Source organism: Lepidochelys kempii, chromosome 8 (genome assembly GCF_965140265.1).
Source record: "Lepidochelys kempii isolate rLepKem1 chromosome 8, rLepKem1.hap2, whole genome shotgun sequence".
NCBI classification, from domain to species: domain Eukaryota; kingdom Metazoa; phylum Chordata; order Testudines; family Cheloniidae; genus Lepidochelys; species Lepidochelys kempii.
The window spans coordinates 13,747,727-13,767,249 of record NC_133263.1 but is presented as its reverse complement, the minus strand read 5'-3'; the positions used below and the strand labels follow the sequence as shown (position 1 = coordinate 13,767,249).

The window sequence follows — 19,523 nt, the reverse complement described above, 5'->3', positions numbered from 1 at the left end:
CACTTCAACGATCTGATCTTTTAATAAATATTTTCTTTTTCTTCTTCCAATCTTCTCATCCTTTCCACACTTTGTCTTAATTATTAATCTATTGTTGTCCAGTTCTTTCACTCTTGTTATAAGTGACAATATCTTTTCCTAATTTGTTCATTTGGGGAGGAGGAGAAAGGAGATGGGTAGGTGCATTGCTGAGTTTTTTCTCGCAAATGATATGACTAGTCTTCTGAGGTTTGCAACCTGCCTTTACACTAAGGTGTTCCTTTGATGGAAAACATACAAATAAAGACTGAGTAATCAGATTAGTTAATCAAGCCATACTAAAGAACACAGTAGCAGCTAATTAAAATATCCAGTTAATCATATTTTCTTCAGCACAGTCTGCTAAAAGTGAGCCAGTAAAGCACATGCTTTTGAAGGAGATATGGAATGAAATAAGACAAAAATATGCTTTTCTTTCTTTGAGAACCAAAATGTTCAGAAATCAAAACAAAATGGTGAAATTGTTTATTTAGCTTCTTCTATTTGCACTGAGTGTGACTTCTAGACTTTAAATTCCATGGATTAATCAGAGCATAGAACCCACACAGAGACAGGTATGGTCTTGTCGTCGATTGCTAATATCTGAGTGCAGTTTTACTCCTCATCACTATTGGTCCTGAGAGTTTCATTTTTATTCTTGAAATTCCTTTTACCTTGAAAATAAAAATGCTTCCTTTGAAGAGGAGGCAGCCTTTGTGCTGCCCATTGCCACAACATGCCTGCAAATCATGAAAGACTCTTGGCAGAGCAGAGCAAAACAGAGCCAATGTAACTGCTATTAAAGCCTTATTCCCTCCTGATGCTGGAGGGAAGATGACAGTGCATAATGTTGCCAACCATGACTTGGGTCTGCAGCAAAGCACTCTCAGAGCAACTTTCAAGTATGAATCAGAGCCTGCATGCAGGGAATATAAAGCAGCTTCTGACCCTGGTATGACAAAAGAGGTTTTCTGATTCCCAGAACAAGGGTTATGCATACAGCAAGAGTTATTACCATTAGAGGTTGTGATACAGTCAACCTTATGGTTGTAGGTGAAATAATTAACGGTTACTGCATCAATGTTACAGCTCACTCTCTGCATTAGCATTACTCCAGTGCTAACCTCATCATGTTGATCCTGGCCCATGACACCTTATAAGGCTCTGTTTGTGTGTTCTGCTACTAAATTACATTGATAGCAGGTTAGCAACTGTGCCTTCCATACAAAACTATGAATCTCAAGATTCAGAGAGCTGGATTCTTTTCTCCCTCCAGCACTTCTTGCAATCATTGGTGTAATTCAATTGACTTTAATGCAGTTATTCCTGCCTCGCACTAGCGAAGGTGAGAGGACAATCCGGCTCAGCATGTTATACACATGCTAGAGTTGCCAGGTATCCTGTCAGATCTACTGATCGGACACCCTAAATCCAGTTACTGCAGGCGGGGGAGACAGGGAGGTGCCAGTCATCACCTGCACCATCCCCTAATCAACCGGGGCCACCTCCTACCCACGTTCAGCAGCTGCAGCTCCCAGCCACAACTCCGCAGGTGAGTTCGACTTGGTGGGGGGGGGGGGGGGGAGGAGGAGAGGGGGAAAGCAGCGAGTGACTGGGGGGAGGGAGGAAAGAGGAGAAAATAGGGGCGGGTCCTTGGGGAAAGAGGCAGGGCCGGGGCAAAGCTTCTGGGGGAAGAGGCTGGAAATGAGAAGTGCTGGAAATGAGAAGAAGGGGCAGGGAAAGTTCCGGCACGCCTGCTGGTTTTTAAATATTACAAATCTGGCAACCCTGTACACACCATGGGGGGCTCGCTTGGCTTTCGCAGTTATCTGGAACGAAGTAGCTTTTTCTTTAAAAAAAAAAAAGTGCTATGCAGAACTTGCATCCCCTCCTACACTGATAGCTGTGATGTAGCTTGCTCAGGATCTTAAGGAGACCACTGTGTAACCCATGCCACCAAAAAAGTATAAAAGGGGGAAGCGTCACAAAAAAAGTTGCATTTGGCAACAGGCACCAGATGTAGACTGAGCCTGTATCTATAGGGTGGAGTGGGCAGCACAGAAGATGAGAAAACTGGGGTAGCAAGTTGGCTGGGGCACCTCGGAAGAGGCAGGGAAGGAGAAGGATATTGGGGTGGGCAGGAAGAAAAAATAAGTTACTAAGAAGCTGAGTGACTCTAGTTACCTTGGACACTCTGCTACTGTGCTGTGTGTTTGTCTTGCCCATTTATATTGTGAATCTGCAAGCTCTCTGGCACAGGGAATGGGTCTTACTGTCTGTGGGGGATGCTGTGGATGCTAGCAAGTTATTAATATATAATTTATTATTAATATTAGCAGATTGGAAGGAAGTGAGTAAATTACAAGATTTCAAACTGGCAGCATTAAACTAATGGGTGTGTTGGGTTTCTTTATGAGCTGGTTGCTTTTATATCTGGGCCCCAAAACTCTACCTCTTGGGCAAACTACTACTTACTCTATCTGCCTCTCTGTCTTCTGCAATGGAATTTTACATGTTTTGCATCATTCACCATCTGCAGTAGCAATTCCAAAATGTGAAATCTCTTTTTTTTTGGAAAATTTATATTAACATAAAAATTTCAAATGGGACCAGATCAAATCCCTGTACCCAAAGATCCCTGAACTTTGTGAAAATCTGGATCTGGATCCAAGCCTACCCCTAATGAAATCTACAGAAACCATGTCTTTAACCACGAAGAGCGAATGAAGGGAGGGTGAAGGCTTTGTGTAAATTAGTTTCCTTCCCTGTTCGACTAGTCTCCTGATTTTTAAATGAATGTTTCCCTCTCTCTGACTCTTCCTCTGCTTCTACATGCCTTCCAATGGCAACAGGGGATTTTTATTAAAGTTCATCCAGCTCTGATGAAATGGCGTGGACTCCTGTGATCTCCACTCAGCTGTCTGTCGCTGGCTGGTAAAACAGTCTCTTATTGTTTCTTTTTAAAGTCTTGATTGTTTTTGCTTCCAGAGAGAATCCGATTGAGGACAATATCTCCCTCATCAACAAGGTACATTTTAATATTTCTTGAAGGACATTGAAACAAATTTTGTTTCCAGTTACAGTAGTGTAAATTCAGACTTAGTCCATTGACTTAAAAGACAGTTTTAGGTTTCCCTTGAATGGTTGGTGCATATCACTGAGGCAGGAAAGTATATCATTAGATATTTGTGTTTTGTAGTTTACTGGCAGGATGTGAGGAAGTAAGTGTCTACAGAATAATAGGTGAGTGACCTACCATTACTATTAGCTAAAGGCCATTTTTACTACCCTTACTTGTCCTGAGTAGCACTTATTTAACTGAAAAGTTCCACTGAAATCATACGATACAATTTGAAATCAGTGGGACAAGTCACAGAAACAAAGAGCTTAAAGATCGCAGAATCCATCACTATGGTAGTTCCTTTGGCTTACATGATGGAGAACGTGTGTTTCTGGAGCTTGAGGACCAAGTTTCTAGTCCCAGCTCTCCTGTGTGTGTGATTTATGTACCAATTATGGCAATGAGTCTGCAGTCCATGGAACTGCTGCAGTGTGACTAGTTACGGAGGTATGACATATGAGCTGTGGCAAGGGAGGTCAGTATCTGAGATTCATACAGCCAATGCTGTGGAACTGTAGGCTCAGGAATCACAATTAGGGTCCTCTTGTGTTGTGTCATGGAAGACTATGAAATCCACGCGAGCTGTACTCATGAGGTTGGACTTTAAGCTGGGTTCACTCACTGTCATGCTGAGCAATGCTTAATCATTGAGTTCACACACAGTTGTATAGTGAAAGATTGACAGCTTTTTCGGTACTGATGAAAGTGTATGTGCAAAATTATGCTGTTCTCAAGTGAGTAAAAAGGAGAAAAATTCACTGCACTAAGAAAAGACCAAATTAATGAGGTTTAAGAGTTTAGATTGCCAGACTTTTGCTCAGTTCTGAAATTCAAGGCTTTGCACAACATTTAAGGACCCAGAAAATCCACTGCTTTAGCCTTTTGTCTGAACAAATTGGGTAATTATTGTGCCTGAGACATCAATTATACACTAATGTAGAAGTCTCTCTATTTGGATCTAGATGATTTTCCTCAAAAACTGTAAATGCCGGAAGGGAGATCCTCTTCCTAATAAAGGCCTCATCTTGCAAGGTAAGCTGGAGTGGGATTTGGGACCCTCAGCACTTTGCAGGATTGGGTCCCAAACTTGTGTTTAAAAAGGGATGTTGCAATCACATTTTATTGGATGAACAATGTATACAAAAACTTAAATCAGAGTCCAAAAGACATGTCAATTTCCCTGGCTGTTTTACAATAACTAAATCTATTTTCCAGTCATTTGTACTGCTCAACTTATTGATCTATAGCACCCAATAAACAATTGCAAAATGACTATTTTCATAGGTTGCTGAAGCCAATTTTGGTGTAATGCTAAAAATACAACTGTCCCTAGGTTGATACACACCTGCTTGTGTCATCTGTTATCCTTGTGACCTCATATCATTGCTATTTATTCAAATTTAGGAAGACTTGTTCATATCAAGACATAATGCCATGGGAAAGTCTGCTAGTTCTAGCTGTTGTATTTGCTAAATTAATAAGTAGGGTCTTTACTGATCATAAGTGACATCTACAGTGGAGCCTGCATTTTACTGATCCGATATGTCTCTGCAAGATGCCAACAGAAATATAGAGGATGCCAATAAAATGCTACATAATTCATTTAATTGCTTAGCGTCTGTGCTTTGTAATAGGTTATTCTGTGTTTTTATTTAAGCTCTGAAAAATACCAATTGGGGGCATTATACCAAAGGAAAAATGGGGGGGGGATTTTTAAAAAAGTGCAGGGATCACCTAACTCTGCTCTAACTGATGGCAATGGGAGTTTTACTAGGCCAACACTGAACATTTTGAAAATCTCACTGTAGAAGTCCAAGATTAATTAAAAAAAGCTAAAATGCTTCTTGGAAATGTCTATTATTATTACTATAATAATTTATCAGCTACATTTCTGGAGTTTGATAAGATTTCTCTCTCTCTCTCTCCTCTGCCCCTTCCCCAATATATTTCCATGTTCAGAAAGCCTCATGGTATATTTTTTCCAGTTCCTTCCCTAGCTGTGCCTACACCAAGTGTTCTACTGAAGCCAGTATGGCTCATTTACTCAGTGACAGCAGTTGCACTATCCTGTGGCTGCAGGGAGTATGTAAACTCCCGGGCACACAGCAGGCACTTGGTGCATATAGTCTGCCCATCCACAAGTCAGATTTAATAATGCTTTCATATTCACAACTAGAGAAGGGAAACTGGCTGCAGACCAGGAAGAAGGTGTCTCTAACCCTGTTGCTGCTGTCTGAATTTATTATTTGACTATAAATTTCCTAGATTATAATCATCCTTCCTGATTATCTGTGATTATGTGTGATGTACAGAACAGAAGACTCAGTAATTCTTTGTGTACATGGAGAGATACTCATGATGAGCAGCTTGGCACACCTGCTGCTGTGGCGAAAGATGCTATTCTGTATTGTGCATATATTTCATTATCCAAACCTGTGTTTTGTTTTGTTTCTATTTTCTGTGATGACAGTTGCATCAACATTGATTCTGACCTCTGTGTCCTAACAGCCTAAACTCCCTTCTAAATAGCCCCTTGTCCTCTTGTTTAATGCAAAGCTGCTGCAATCCCATGTGATATCTTTGGGGACCACTGTATTAAATTTATGAATGATTTATGTATGACTGTGTTCCACTGTATGTGGGTGGTGATTAAGGCAAGTCGGGGGGTGAAACCATAAACAACCTCAGAGAAGTACCACCCTAGGGTGGTTTGCATACACTGGTTGAAGTTGGGTTTTCCAGAGGTCATGAAATAAAGAAAGGGCTTTTGGAATAAATGGAGGAGTTTAAACAAACTCCTGGTCTTCCTTTGATTCAACAAACTGACAGGATCTTGGTTCCTAGGGGGACCCCAAACTTTGCTGAAGGATTGGAAAGACTGCCACCTACCACAACACCTGTGTTGGAGTTTGGGGTGACCTCTGGTAAGTGTTTAGTCAGTGTGTAGAAAACTTTTTTTCCTCTGTACTGCTTTTTTTTTTGCCATATGAATAAATGTACTTGCTGAGAAAGAGCTATGTGGTACCTTGTAACCATTGGCAATACATAGTCCATAGACGTGAGAGAGAAAGCAATACACAGGGGTTGGTCATTAGGTAGTCTGGTTTGCTGGTTTGACAGTATATGTCAGGAAGCTTAGAACTCCTGGTCAGAAGATAGTGAAACAAGGGTCTCTGCCCAGAGAGAGATGATGACTGAAGACCTGACTGGAGTGGACCATCGCAATGTTCTCTCTAATTTTTTCCATCCGTGTGCGGAATGAATTTTGTTATTCCAAATTATCAAGATAATGTGTGGATGTGCGCCATCAATAGAAACAAAAAACCTAGATACAATATATATTTTTTAAAAGTCATCATAGGGATAATTACTCCAGCCAGGTCAGGCATTTTAGAACTCACTACTCAAAGAATTAAATTTAAGCATAAGAGAGAAATAAGAATTATGAAATGCACAGACCAGTCAAAAAACTAAAATAACACACTTTGAAAAAATAAAATTACAGAGAATATATGTGCATTGCAGGAAGTATCAAGAAATAACAACACCACCACTACGTGTGTGTGTGTGTGTGTGTGTGTGTGTGTGTGTGTGTCATGCACTGCTCCTTTAAGTAGACTGGCACTCACCAGTCTGAACCCTGCTTGTTCAGATACAGTAGCAGCCACCAGCAAGCTCTGTCCCACTTTTGAGCCCTATTGTGTCCCGCATCCCCCCCAGAACTCTGCAGAGATGGGGTACGTAGGTAGGGGGATGCAGGGGGAGGGGGACACCCTGACATCACCGCCCCCTCCCCCCAACTCTGCACAGCAAGCAGGAAGCTTTCAGGGTATTGAAGTCTTTCCAAGAAAAATTGTCCCAGACAATCCACAGTCCTCTGCTTGGTCTGTGCCAGATCCCCAGGGCTAGTAGGGGAGCCTGCCCTCTACTCCAAGTTCAAGCTCAGGGGCCCTCCAGTTAGCAGGCAAGGCCTGCACTGCTATCCATTGCTGCTATTTCCCTGAGCTTTCTCCTACTTTCCTGGCTTCCCCGCATCTGGATTTGCCAGCCTCCCAATTCCCTCCTCTCAGGGAGTGTCATAAATATAAAGGGAAGGGAAAACCCCTTTAAAATCCCTCCTGGCCAGAGGAAAAATCCTCTCACCTTTAAAGGGTTAAGAAGCTAGGAGAACCTCGCTGGCACCTGACCAAAATGACCAGTGAGGAGACAAGATACTTTCAAAAGCTGCGAGGGAGGGAACAACAAAGGGTCTGTCTGTGTGATGCTTTTGCTGGGGACAGAACAGGAATGGAGTCTTAGAACTTAGTAAGTTATCTAGCTAGATATGCGTTAGATTCTGATTTTTTTAAATGGCTGAGAAATTAAGTTGTGCTGAATAGAATGGATATTTCTGTCTGTGTGTCTTTTTGTAACTTAAGGTTTTGCCTAGAGGGATTCTCTATGTTTTGAATCTAATTACCCTGTAAGGTATTTACCATCCTGATTTTACAGAGGTGATTCTTTTTTTACTTCTATTAAAATTCTTCTTGTAAGACCTGAATGCTTTTTTCATTGTTCTTAAGATCCAAGGGTTTGGGGCTGTGGTCACCTATGCAAATTGGTGAGGATTTTTACCAGACCTTCCCCAGGAAGTGGAGTGCAAGGGTTGGGAGGATTTTGGGGGGAAAGACGTTTCCAAACAACGCTTTTCTAATAAAAATAAACCCAGATAAACGTTTGGTGATGGCAGTGGAAGTTCAAGGGCAAAGGGTAAAATAGTTTGTACCTTGGGGAAGTTTTAACCTAAGCTGGTAAAAGTAAGCTTAGGAGGTTTTCATGCAGGTCCCCACATCTGTACCCTAGAGTTTAGAGTGGGGAAGGAACCTTGACAGGGAGTAAACGTGGACTACCCTCTGTTGTCCTTAAAACACCTCTGTCCTCCCAGGGAGTGACTGCAGCCTGCCTTCCTGCAGCCAACTTCTGTTGCCACCTCCTGGGCTTTATACAGCCCCCTCCCTCCCCCTGTCCCTGCCCAGCTGAGCCACATTTAATCAGCTTGTGCTCCCTGGATCCTCCTCCAGGTGCAGGCTGGGGAGCTAATTGGCCCACTTAGCCCCTTCAGGCCTTGTGCGGGGTGACACCCATCACAGTGCCCAGCGGGTCAGTGGATGAGAGTAAGGGAAGGAAATGTAAGAATATGAGAAAGAGAAAAGGGAAAAACAGACTGAACAAACATACAAATAAATGAAAAGAAATGTCACATTCCATAACAAACATAGTCTTAGCTAATAATGAAGTTGTGTGTTCTCAACAAAAACTAATCTTTCTGCAGTCTTTTGATATTAATGTGCCACAAGTAAATATGTTCATATTTACTGAGATTTCTGTTTTCTGAAATGTCAGAGTTCCTTTTGCATGTTGCAGGGGAAGATAGTGATAGAGGATGTGGAAAAAGCTGAAGTACTCAATGCTTTTTTTGCCTCGATCTTCAAAGACAAGGTCAGCTCCCAGACTACAGCACTGAGCAACACAGTATGGGGAGGAGGTGAGCAGCCCTTAGTGATGAAAGGACAGGTTAAGGACTATTTAGAAAAGCTGGACACTCACAAGTCCATGGGTCCAGATCTAATGCATCCAAGGGTGCTGAGGCAGTTGGTTGATGTGACTGCAGAGCCATTGGCCATTATTTTTGAAAATTTGTGGCGATTGAGGGAGGTCCTGCATGATTGGAAAAAGGCAAATATAGTGCCCATCTTTAAAAAAAGGAAGAAAGAGAACCCGGGGAACTACAGACCAGTCAGCCTCACTTCAGTCCCCAGCAAAATCATGGAACAGGTCCCTCAAGGAATCCATTTTGAAGCACTTGGAGGAGAGGAAGGTGATCAGGAACAGTCAACATGGATTCACCAAGGGCAAGTCATGCCTGACCAACCTGTTTGCCTTCTATGATGAGATAAATGGCTCTGTGGATATGGAAAAAGCAGTGGATGTGATATACCTTGACTCTAGCAAAGTTTTTGATACGGTCTCCCACGGTATTCTTGCCAGCAAGTAAAGAAGTATAGATTGGATGAATTAACTATAAACTGGCTAGACTGTTGGGCTCAACGGGTAACGATCAACAGCTTGATGTCTAGTTGGCAGCTGGTATCAAGTGGAGTGCCCCAGGGGTCGGTCCTGGGGCTGGTTTTGTTCATCATCTTTATTAATGATCTGGATGATGGGATGAATTGCACCATCAGCAAGTTTGTGGATGACACTAAGCTGGGGGAAAAGGTAGATACACTGGAGGTCAGAGTGACCTAGACAAATTGGAGGATTGGGCCAAAAGAAATCTGATGAGGTTCAACAAGGACAAGTGTGGAGTCCTGCACTTAAGAAGGAAGAATCCCATGCACCGCTGCAGGCTGGGGACTGACTGGCTAAGCAGCAGTTCTGCAGAAAAGGACCTGGGGATTACAGTAGACAAGAAGCTGGATATGAATCAACAGTGTGCCCTTGTTGCCAAGAAGGCCAACGGCATATTGGACTGTATTAGTAGGAGCATTGCCAGCAGATCGAGGGAAGTGATTATTCCCCTCTATTCGGCATAAGTGAGGCCACACCTGGAGTATTGTGTCCAGTTTTGGTCTCTCCACTACAGAAGGGATGTGGACAAACTGGAGAGAGTCCAGCGGAGGGCAATGAAAATGATTAGGGGGCTGGGGCACATGACTTATGAAAAAAGGCTGAGGGAACTGGGGTTATTTAGTCTGCAGAAGAGAAGAGTGAGGGGGGATTTGATAGCAGCCTTCAACTACCTGAAGGAGGGTTCCAAAGAGGATGGAGCTAGGTTGTTCTCAGTGATGGCAGACGACAGAACAAGAAGGAATGGTCTCAAGTTGCAGTGGGGGAGGTTTAGGTTGGATATTAGGAAACACTATTTCACTAGGAGGGTGGTGAAGCACTGGAATGGGTTGCCTAGGGAGGTGGTGGAATCTCCATCCTTAGAGGTTTTTAAGGCCTGACTTGACAAAGCCCTGGCTGGAATGGTTTAGTTGGTGTTGGTCCTGCTTTGAGCAGGGGATTGGACTAGATGACCTCCTGAGGTCCCTTCCAACCCGAATATTCTATGATTCCATGATTTTATAAGCACACTCTCCATTCCATTATCTAAGTCATTAATGAAAATATTGAACAGTGTCAGATGGAGGACAGATCCCTGCAGGAACCCACTAGTTTTCTCCTTTGTGCTTCTTCCTATTGCCTTTTATGTACCTTGCTAGGTGTCAACTTTTATGAGCTGCCTCAGGGCAGAACTCCTTTCTGTTTTCTCTACTTGTAGTTGGGTAGCACCCACAAAGAGAGAGGCACTATCCACATACATAAAGGAAGCCATAGCCCTTGGCCTACGGACCTTACTATCTTTTCTCTGCTGCATCTTTGGACTAATCCTGAGTAAGAAATAAGTACTGCATATCTGAAGCAGTGGAGGACCCACCACTCTGTTCCGTCACATAGTTTTGTGACTTTGATCTCCCAGGGAGGTCACAAACACATTTCAGAGGGACACAAACAGCGTCCCTCTCCTTACAGCTACACGGAAGGAGGTTCTCAAACTGTTTTCTGTTGTAACATAAAGCCCTGGTATGGAAAAGATTGAGAACCACTGATCTAGACAGATCATGGCAACCAGAAAGACGTTCAGGCAACCAGAAAGACGTTCCACATTTTACTGAGCAATTAGGCTCTTTTACAAAGTGATGGGGATTATATAAATGCAATGGAATTCTGATATACTAGGTGACAAGTTTGAAAAGCAATAAGGAGTCGTTCTCAGAGACAGAACTCTCATTGATTTACATGGATGCAGGATTCTGCATGGATGCCCGCATGACTAGGGAAGAAGGAAGCTGTAAGCAATTCTATACAGTCGAGAGAAAAGATTAAGCAGCAAAAGTAAACAGATGGCTGGGCTTGGACAAATTTATATCAAACATTAAACTATAAAGTAAGAAAGAGACAAAAATCAGAAATGAGGGAGAAATTAAAAGTGCCATCATTAAGCAGACTGCAAAGAATAATTTTAAAGACATCTGTACATGAATGTAAAATGCCAAGCAACTGCTATATGGAAATTAGACATAGATTGAAAAAGGGGGCTATTTATTTATATTAAAGGCGACATCAAAATGAGGAACTTGGAAGTTAAAAGAGTGTAAGTAATCTGAAGAATTTACTATTACAAGATACTATTGAAACAAAGAACTTAGTAGGATCCAAAAATGACGAGACACTTATAGGAAGAGCTTCTGCAATTACTTTAGAAAGGATAAACCCTCATAAGCCATGAGTTTTCAGGATAGAAACAAACCTCTCGCTGCCTAGGGTTAAGAAGAAAAATTCCCTGCAGGTATATTATATAATCATCTACTGTGAGTTTTATACCTTTCTCTAGTATTCTGCACTGTCAGCATACTGCACTAAATTGGTCATTGGCTTAGCTGGGTATAACAATAACAATTCTTATGTTCCCATGTCTTCAGATCAAGTAACATGAGGGTAAAAGCTGACACCTAGCAAGGGACATAAAAGGCAATAAGAAGAGGTGCACAGGAGAAACTAGTGGGTTCCTGCAGGGATCTGTCCTCCATCTGACACTGTTCAATATTTTCATTAATGACTTGGAAAGGGGAAGGAAGATACAGTAAGCAGCCAAAAAGAAAAGGAGTACTTGTGGCACCTTAGAGACTAACCAATTTATTTGAGCATAAGCTTTCGTGAGCTACAGCTCACTTCATCGGATGCATACTTCAGTCCTTTTGATGAAGTGAGCTGTAGCTCACGAAAGCTTATGCTCAAATAAATTGGTTAGTCTCTAAGGTGCCACAAGTACTCCTTTTCTTTTTGTGAATACAGACAAATACGGCTGTTACTCTGAAACCTGACATTAAGTAGCCAAAGATTCTGTTCATCATTCCAGAGCATATACGAAATTATGCAACAATATCAATAATCAGTTAGCCACATGTCTGTACAGCTTTGCTTCCATGAATAAAGTCTTCATCAATTGGAAAACAAATGACTTGTATGAGAAGAAATACACACAAAAACCAACCTCCTTTTGGATCACTGCCATTATACGCTGCCAACTGTTATCACTTTAAACAAGTGATAGACTCCAACGTTACACAGATGCTGCAAAAATCCCACCACACCCGAATGTGGCTCTATTTTAGATTCAATTTCTCAAAAGAAGCAAGTTTCTTTGGCAGTTTGAAAGTTTCCTTTTCAGTGGAGGTATGCTATATGCTGCATTGCCTATGCCCAAATCTGCTCTGGCAAATGAAAATGAAGCTTTTAAACTTTAAAATAGCCGAAGGTACTAGCTACATCTGAGAAGTGAGTCCAAAACTGCAGACTGCCACCTGCTCACATTTTTAGAGCGACACCAAAGTAACTTGTATTCTGATTTTGAACAACTCATTATGTAAAGTAAAATCTAATTGAAAGTCATCGTGGGACCACAAAAAGTCAGCACTTTGTCTTCCCATTCCATGCCAGAAAATCTAAAGCCAAAAGTCTCATGGGCTTCAGAGAGGGTATGAGTTTTTCATCTTAGCTGCCATTTACCCCAATTAGTGTGCAGTTCAGCCAGATCCTTTGCCAGTTTGTTGGAGTTTTTTTAGCTATTGAAAATCGGAAAAACATATCTAGAGCACAGCACATGACATAATAGATAACATCTACTAGCCACTGTTCTCCAGTGACCCCGAGACGGTACTGTGCTAGGCAGATCTAAGCTACAGACACAACTGAGGGATGATTTTCAAAAGGGCTCAGCATCTTAGGTGGATCTTTCTATTTGTAGGATATTCAACCATTTTTAATTTTTTTTCTATTCCCAAACAAAACTCCCGCCCCGCCTCCAACTAATTTCCCATGAAATGAAATCCCCAAAAATTTGTTTCAAGTCAATCATAACTTTTGGTTTAGATACAATCAAAACATTTCATTCCCATTTAGAACTTTTAAAACTTTGTATTTAATATAAAAATCTATTAATTCTGATAAGAAAAATTGAAACGTTCCATTCCACAAATGTTACGTGTCATCATTATTGAAACACTTATTTTTTTCAGACCAAAAAAACCATCAAGGCATTTTTTGTTGAAAAACCGTTTTGATGAAAATTTTCCAACCAGCTTTCATGCTCACCACTTAAAAATCTGGTCCCAAATGTCTCTTGAAAATAAGTGGCAGCAAATGATGGAGCAAACCAGTAACTTGTCTCTGAAAATAAACCTGCAAGGAATGAATCTGCTTAACTTTCTTACTGATCTCGTCTCAAGCAGCTTTGCATAAAGATTTAAAATCATGAACAAACCCCACTTCTAAGTCCATTCACACCCTCTGGGGACCAAACCTACTGGCCCTGTCTTCCCCTCACCCCACTGAGACATTGTTTCTGGCTTCCAATTTTTGTTCCATTAGTTTAGCAGCATGAGAATAGAGGAAGATTAAAGTAAAATGACAGAAAAAAACATCTTCTAACTTAGAACTTATTCACAATTTCCTGTCTAATTAATTTTTTGTCATTTCTCCATTCAAGTGACATTTCTCACATTTTGAGAGGGCAACAAGCCCATGTTCAGGCTTTAGCACATTGGTGGGGGGAAAAGGGTCTGATGCTCACTGTTATATGGAACAAGTGGGAAAGTAATGGAAAGCTCATACACTGGTCGGTATGGTGCTGTGTCCATGACTTCCATGCTGCATAAGCATACACTTCAGATTCCAGACAGCTAATCAAATTTCATTAAATCTGTCTAGTATTCTGTGGTGCATCAGAAACTTGAAGATGATCATGCATTTCAGCAGCCAACCTGCCTGTCATTTTGTTAATACAATCTACAGACTGCAGCATTTTCAATAAAGAAGCAAAAAACATTGCTCACTGACCTGCCTTTCCAGTCACAGGAAGGTGATTTCAACTAAACTGTGCAGCAGAAGAGAAAACGAATAGCTGTCTTAAATAACTGAGATATTAACATAGACAAACATGACCCTCAATAGAGAGGTTTAGAAGAACTAACTGCTCTAACTACAGGATACAAATTGAAAGAACTTGTTGGATGCAGTTTTAGAACATTTTATTTGCTGATATAAATATCTAGTAAAGTCTGGTTTCAGAGTAACAGCCGTGTTAGTCTGTATTCGCAAAAAGAAAAGGAGTACTTGTGGCACCTTAGAGACTAACCAATTTATTAGAGCATAAGCTTTCGTGAGCTACAGCTCACTTCCTCAGATGCATATCGTGGAAACTGCAGCAGGCTTTATATATACACAGAGAATATGAAACAATACCTCCTCCCACCCCACTGTCCTGCTGGTAATAGCTTATCTAAAGTGATCATCAGGTGGGCCAAGCTTATCTAAAGTGATCATCAGGCCCACCTGATGGCCCACCTGATGATCACTTTAGATAAGCTATTACCAGCAGGACAGTGGGGTGGGAGGAGGTATTGTTTCATATTCTCTGTGTATATATAAAGCCTGCTGCAGTTTCCACGATATGCATCTGAGGAAGTGAGCTGTAGCTCACGAAAGCTTATGCTCTAATAAATTGGTTAGTCTCTAAGGTGCCACAAGTACTCCTTTTCTAGTAAAGTCTGTCAGTTTCTTTAGTCCAAGGCACATTCCATTTCCTCCCATAAAGTGGGTCAGAATTTGCCTCCGTTACAGAATCTTCCCATCTTTACATAGGTGGCCAAGGGGCCAGGCCTGTAACAGACCCAGTAAGAAAACTGGAATAGTAAAATTCCTTATTTTTCCTTCCCTTTGGTGTATTTTTCCTTCCCATGTGCCCCTAAAACGTCTGTTATGTAAATACAATGATGTGGTTTCCCTTATAGTCTCTTTCTGTGTCAATACTGACAGGCAGACATGAAGTTCCAGAAATATTCCTCTTTTCCACCTTCATCTTCTGCAAGTACCCTATGCAACAGTTCCCAGTCCCCCTCCACTTCCCACTGGCAGGTTCATTAATTACCTTCATTGAGGAATTAAATTAAGTTCCTTGTTTTTCCAGCATAGAGTGCTTGGTTCTTCAGTCATGCATTTCTATAGCAGTTAGGCTATCTCAACCTAATTCCCAGTAGACATCTGAACACACAAACTCATTATACAAATGAGCCTAATGGGTCATCTTTTGTCCAGGGAGATCCAAAACTGGACGAGAAATGATACACCAGTGAGGAGTAAAGTGAAGTAGTACTCTGAAGTAACTCACACACGGTTGTCTGCACTGTGTTTTGCTTTAGCTGGAGCTATCAGACCCTCACTTTCAGGAGTTCTAAAATTTACCAAACTTAAAGAAATGATCATTTAGAAAAGAACTGTTTTTCATTCAAGTGACTTCTTTACATTTTGTTGCCAAAACAAAGGAAGATATTTGCTGCAGGACAAAATTTGTATAAGCAACTGTGACATCCAGGTCCAGATGGGGCATGACGGGGAAGGGGAGGGAGAACAGAAAGTTTAAACGCCCAAAATAAGCAGTTAAAAATCAAGAGATGGTATGCAATGTTATTGTACCATAAAATGTACAGAGTAAGGTCTATTGGGAAAGCTTATAATGTTCTAAATTTGATCATCATTATGAGCTATGTATACAGGCTATGGTTATGGATTTATGCATTTGTGTACAGATAGAACTGTGCTCATAAACTTTGGCTCCACCTCTCAGCTGGGAGGCGAGCCATCAAATGGAGAGGCACCTCCAAAGCCAGGTGCTTATGCAAAACCTGACTCAAGTAATGATCCATTGTACAACCCAAGAAAAGACAAATGATGGGCCATTAGAGTTAATGGAAAGACGTTGAGACAACTGGGAATTTCCCCCTCTCTGAATAACAATCATGAGTCACAATCCAGGAGAGGGAGGAAAAGAAAGGAGAAAAGCCTTTTAAAAAGGAGACTTGAAACTGAAATTTTCATCCAGAAACTGAGGGACAGCCTCTAAGTGGGAAGCTGTCTGTGAAACCATGGATCCACCCAACAGTTAGGGGTATGCAGGGAAACTATTCAAAGGCAATAGATAACTTGTATTAGAAAAGGGATTTTTATCTAATATAGAAGCGTAAAGCTGGAGGTTGCATCTTTGTGTGTATTTTCTGTGTGACTTGTATGTGTTTGCTTCCCTTATTATTTCATTTTTGAAGGAGAATCACGAGTCTTCAAGCTTTTGCAATGCAAGTCAAAAAAAAGTTTTCTAGACTTGAGATGGAATCTTGCTGTTATTTAGGTCTTCTTGTTTTGGAAGATCCTTGTCCCCTTGAATATAATGGGATTCCCAAAGGATTCTCATGTCACAGCAGATTTGCGGGGGGTGGATATATATCCATACAGGAAGCCATGGCTGTGGCGCTAATTCTGCTGTGCCTGTAATGATCCACGTGGCAATGTTAGGTTGCGAGTTGACAAGCGATGTGTGGGAGCTATGTGTCCAGACAGGTGAGCAGAAGGGGTCCATAGAATTTGTGGATCAGCTCTGAAGGTTGTCCCAGTCAGTTTCTAGACAATATTGACACACAGCTTTATTTTATCATGACTATTTTTCCAGGGGCTAGTGCTATGTGGGGCTTCGGTCTAATGTTTTGGGCTGGGACTGTGTCTTATCTACTGATCACAGAAGTCCACATGCAGTTCCACCCTAGTCTTTTGATTATTTAGATGGAATGATGACACAACAGTCTTGGCATGGTTTGCTTTTAGCTAACAATATAAGAAATATTCTGCCATTGTTTAAAGTCCATGGTTAGGATTTGTTCTATGACAGGTAAATCCTGTGCCTGTTTAGTCAGAGCAACATCATTAGCATAGACAAATTTCTGAGATGATGTTCTGGGAAGGTTGCTGGTATAAATGTTGAACAGGTTCAGTATTAGGACTGGTCCCTGTGGTAGGCTATCACTGGGAGTTTGTGACCTGCTGACGTAGTCACCAAGGAAAATGTGAAACCTATGCTCCTAAGAGATGGTTGAAAAAAAATAATTAGGCTTCTAAATCACCTCGGTGCTTTTGCAAATTTTGTCATTGGTCAGTCTTCTATCTTCCATAGAAATGTGCATTGAAAACTCTTTGCTTTATGTCTAGGCTACTGGTACTACTAACGGACCCATTCCAAGTAAGTTTTGCCATTTAATGCATTTTCTGAGTCTGTGGTACTCTTTAAACCGAAAACCGTACAGGGCAGAGACGGTCTCTTACATACATTTAGACAGTGCCCACCACAATGGGCCCTCAAGGCACTACTATAATACATAACGATAATAATAATTTCTAAGAAAATATACTTCTGGCAGTTCTTAGTTTAGCGAAGGTGCTTTTAGATAACACTCAGTAGTTGCACTAGCCTCCCTACCTCCCTTTATAGGATATACATGTATCTGAGGTTTTATGCAGTATTTCATGCTTTTCCTCTCTCTTCTTTTATAGTCACCTACAGTACTAGCCCAGGAGTGGGGAGTGACACAACTGAATCCTCCACTGCAGATCTGCAATGCCCAGTAGGACAGAGTTGATCAAAAAGCACCCTTTTGAAGTACCTCTCCTTGAAGGGATAACTGTACCCGATTGCCTGCACTAGGATCTGAAACTCTCACTGTCTGTCCAGTAACCCACAGAACTGAACCACAGCCACATGCTTCACACATTCAAATACACTTTTAAAACCTTTCATACAAAGAAGCTGCACTCCCTGGCACAGGGAGTCCCTCGGTTAACTGGGTGTCCAAGATACCTTGCACTATTTTAAAAATGCTTGCTCTAAGCTATTTTTAGAGCATATTTACCATATTAAAGTACCATGATATCTATTTTACAGAGTGTTTTATGACCATCTGGAAGAAAGCATCACTATCAAATAAACAGATTTTCTTATGCTAATGTAACTCACTGGTGAGTGCATTTTACAGGTCACCATCTGTGCCCAGTCCACAGAGAATATGAGTTTGCTACAGTGAAAACTAGAGTGAATTGATTCTTTAGCTCAACCTGTAGCAGCATGTGATTTTAGCTCTGGAGGTCCCCAGGTCAATCCCTAGTGTATCATCCAAGATGGAAACCATTACACTAATCTCTTACTGAACACAATAGACACTCCTCAATTCCTCTCCTCCAGCCTATCAGGGCATTTATCTAGGAGACAGATTCATTAATTTCAGCTAGATTTAAAAAGCAGAACACTAAGGCCTTGTGAGTTAAATAGTTTCAAACCAGGAAAGAGTTAACTCACAGCCATGAAATTTAGTGTCAGAGAATAAAAAATGGTCAGAGATAAATAAGTGTTTTCTAGAGAATAGCCCTTAATATGAATCTGGAAGCCAAAAGAAAAGACTAGCAATCACACCCTCTTTATTATATGACTCCTTATGATCTATACAGAGCAAAGCAAATAATCTGAATTGTAATGAATAATTTATTTGGTGATTTATTTATTTTTTTCTGCTTACACATTCTCCACAAATGCTAAGTTAGCAGATTTATTGGTTATTCAGAATTAGTCACTAAATTATACACATTGAGCTAACGGGGAAAGAAAATGCCATCCCTGCTCAGATTGACCTGTAGTTTGTTCATGAGCAGTTTGGTGTGAGTATAAAATATTCAAAATGTGAGCTGTTTTGACAGGTCACATAGCATGTGTCTTCTCCCAGAAGAACTCAGACTCAGGTTTCCACAGCAAGTATTTGAGACTACAAATCTGAATCTAGCTTTCTGCAAGTATTCGGCAACATTTTCTTAAAATTGGCTGCTTCAGCAACATTCCTGCCTGTAACTCATTTACTAAATATTCATGAATAGCAAACTAAAGGTCCACGGAAACAGCTGAAGTGCCTTCATATAAACATAAAATCAAATCTCCACTAAAATGTTTTGTAACATTTGTCCCTCTCTAGATTTATTAGAAGAATTTACAATAAATGCCTCACGTTCATACTGCAACTGTGACTTGAGACTCTCAAAACCTGCACAACAGGCTTGCCAAGTGAGGTAGAGGAGAGTGCTGTTATATCCATTTTACAGATGAGGGATCTGAGGCAACTGAGGAATGAGACAACTGGCTTTTCAAGGTCACAAAGCAAGTCAGTAGCTGACTGGAATAGAACCCAACCCCCTGTCTATTTGTATCAGCGCAACCAGATCGTAAAGTCTCTGGGGCACGGACCAACTTTTTGTTTTGTGTTGAAAGAATACCGAGCACTATGGCTGAATGCTACGGTATTCAGAGGCACTAATACAATACAAATAAATACATACATACATGCATATATATACACACGCCAATGCCAATCATCAGTGTAAAGTGCTTTGCAGTGGGGCAATATAGGGCTTGCAGTGATCCTACTAATCATAGCAGGGT

The 19,523-nt window shown here is 41.1% G+C and overlaps 1 protein-coding gene and 1 long non-coding RNA gene across 8 annotated transcripts in view; one reads left to right on the top strand and one right to left on the bottom strand.

Moving 5' to 3' along the window:
* Positions 1 to 19,523, bottom strand: part of FSTL4 (follistatin like 4) — a 776,177-nt gene that overhangs the window by 276,613 nt on the left and 480,041 nt on the right. The gene's annotated exons all lie outside the window — the stretch shown is intronic.
* On the top strand, positions 1,478 to 4,172 carry LOC140916492 (uncharacterized). The gene is made up of 3 exons (XR_012160528.1): positions 1,478 to 1,570; positions 3,007 to 3,046; positions 4,102 to 4,172. It is a non-coding gene; the product is annotated as an uncharacterized lncRNA (long non-coding RNA).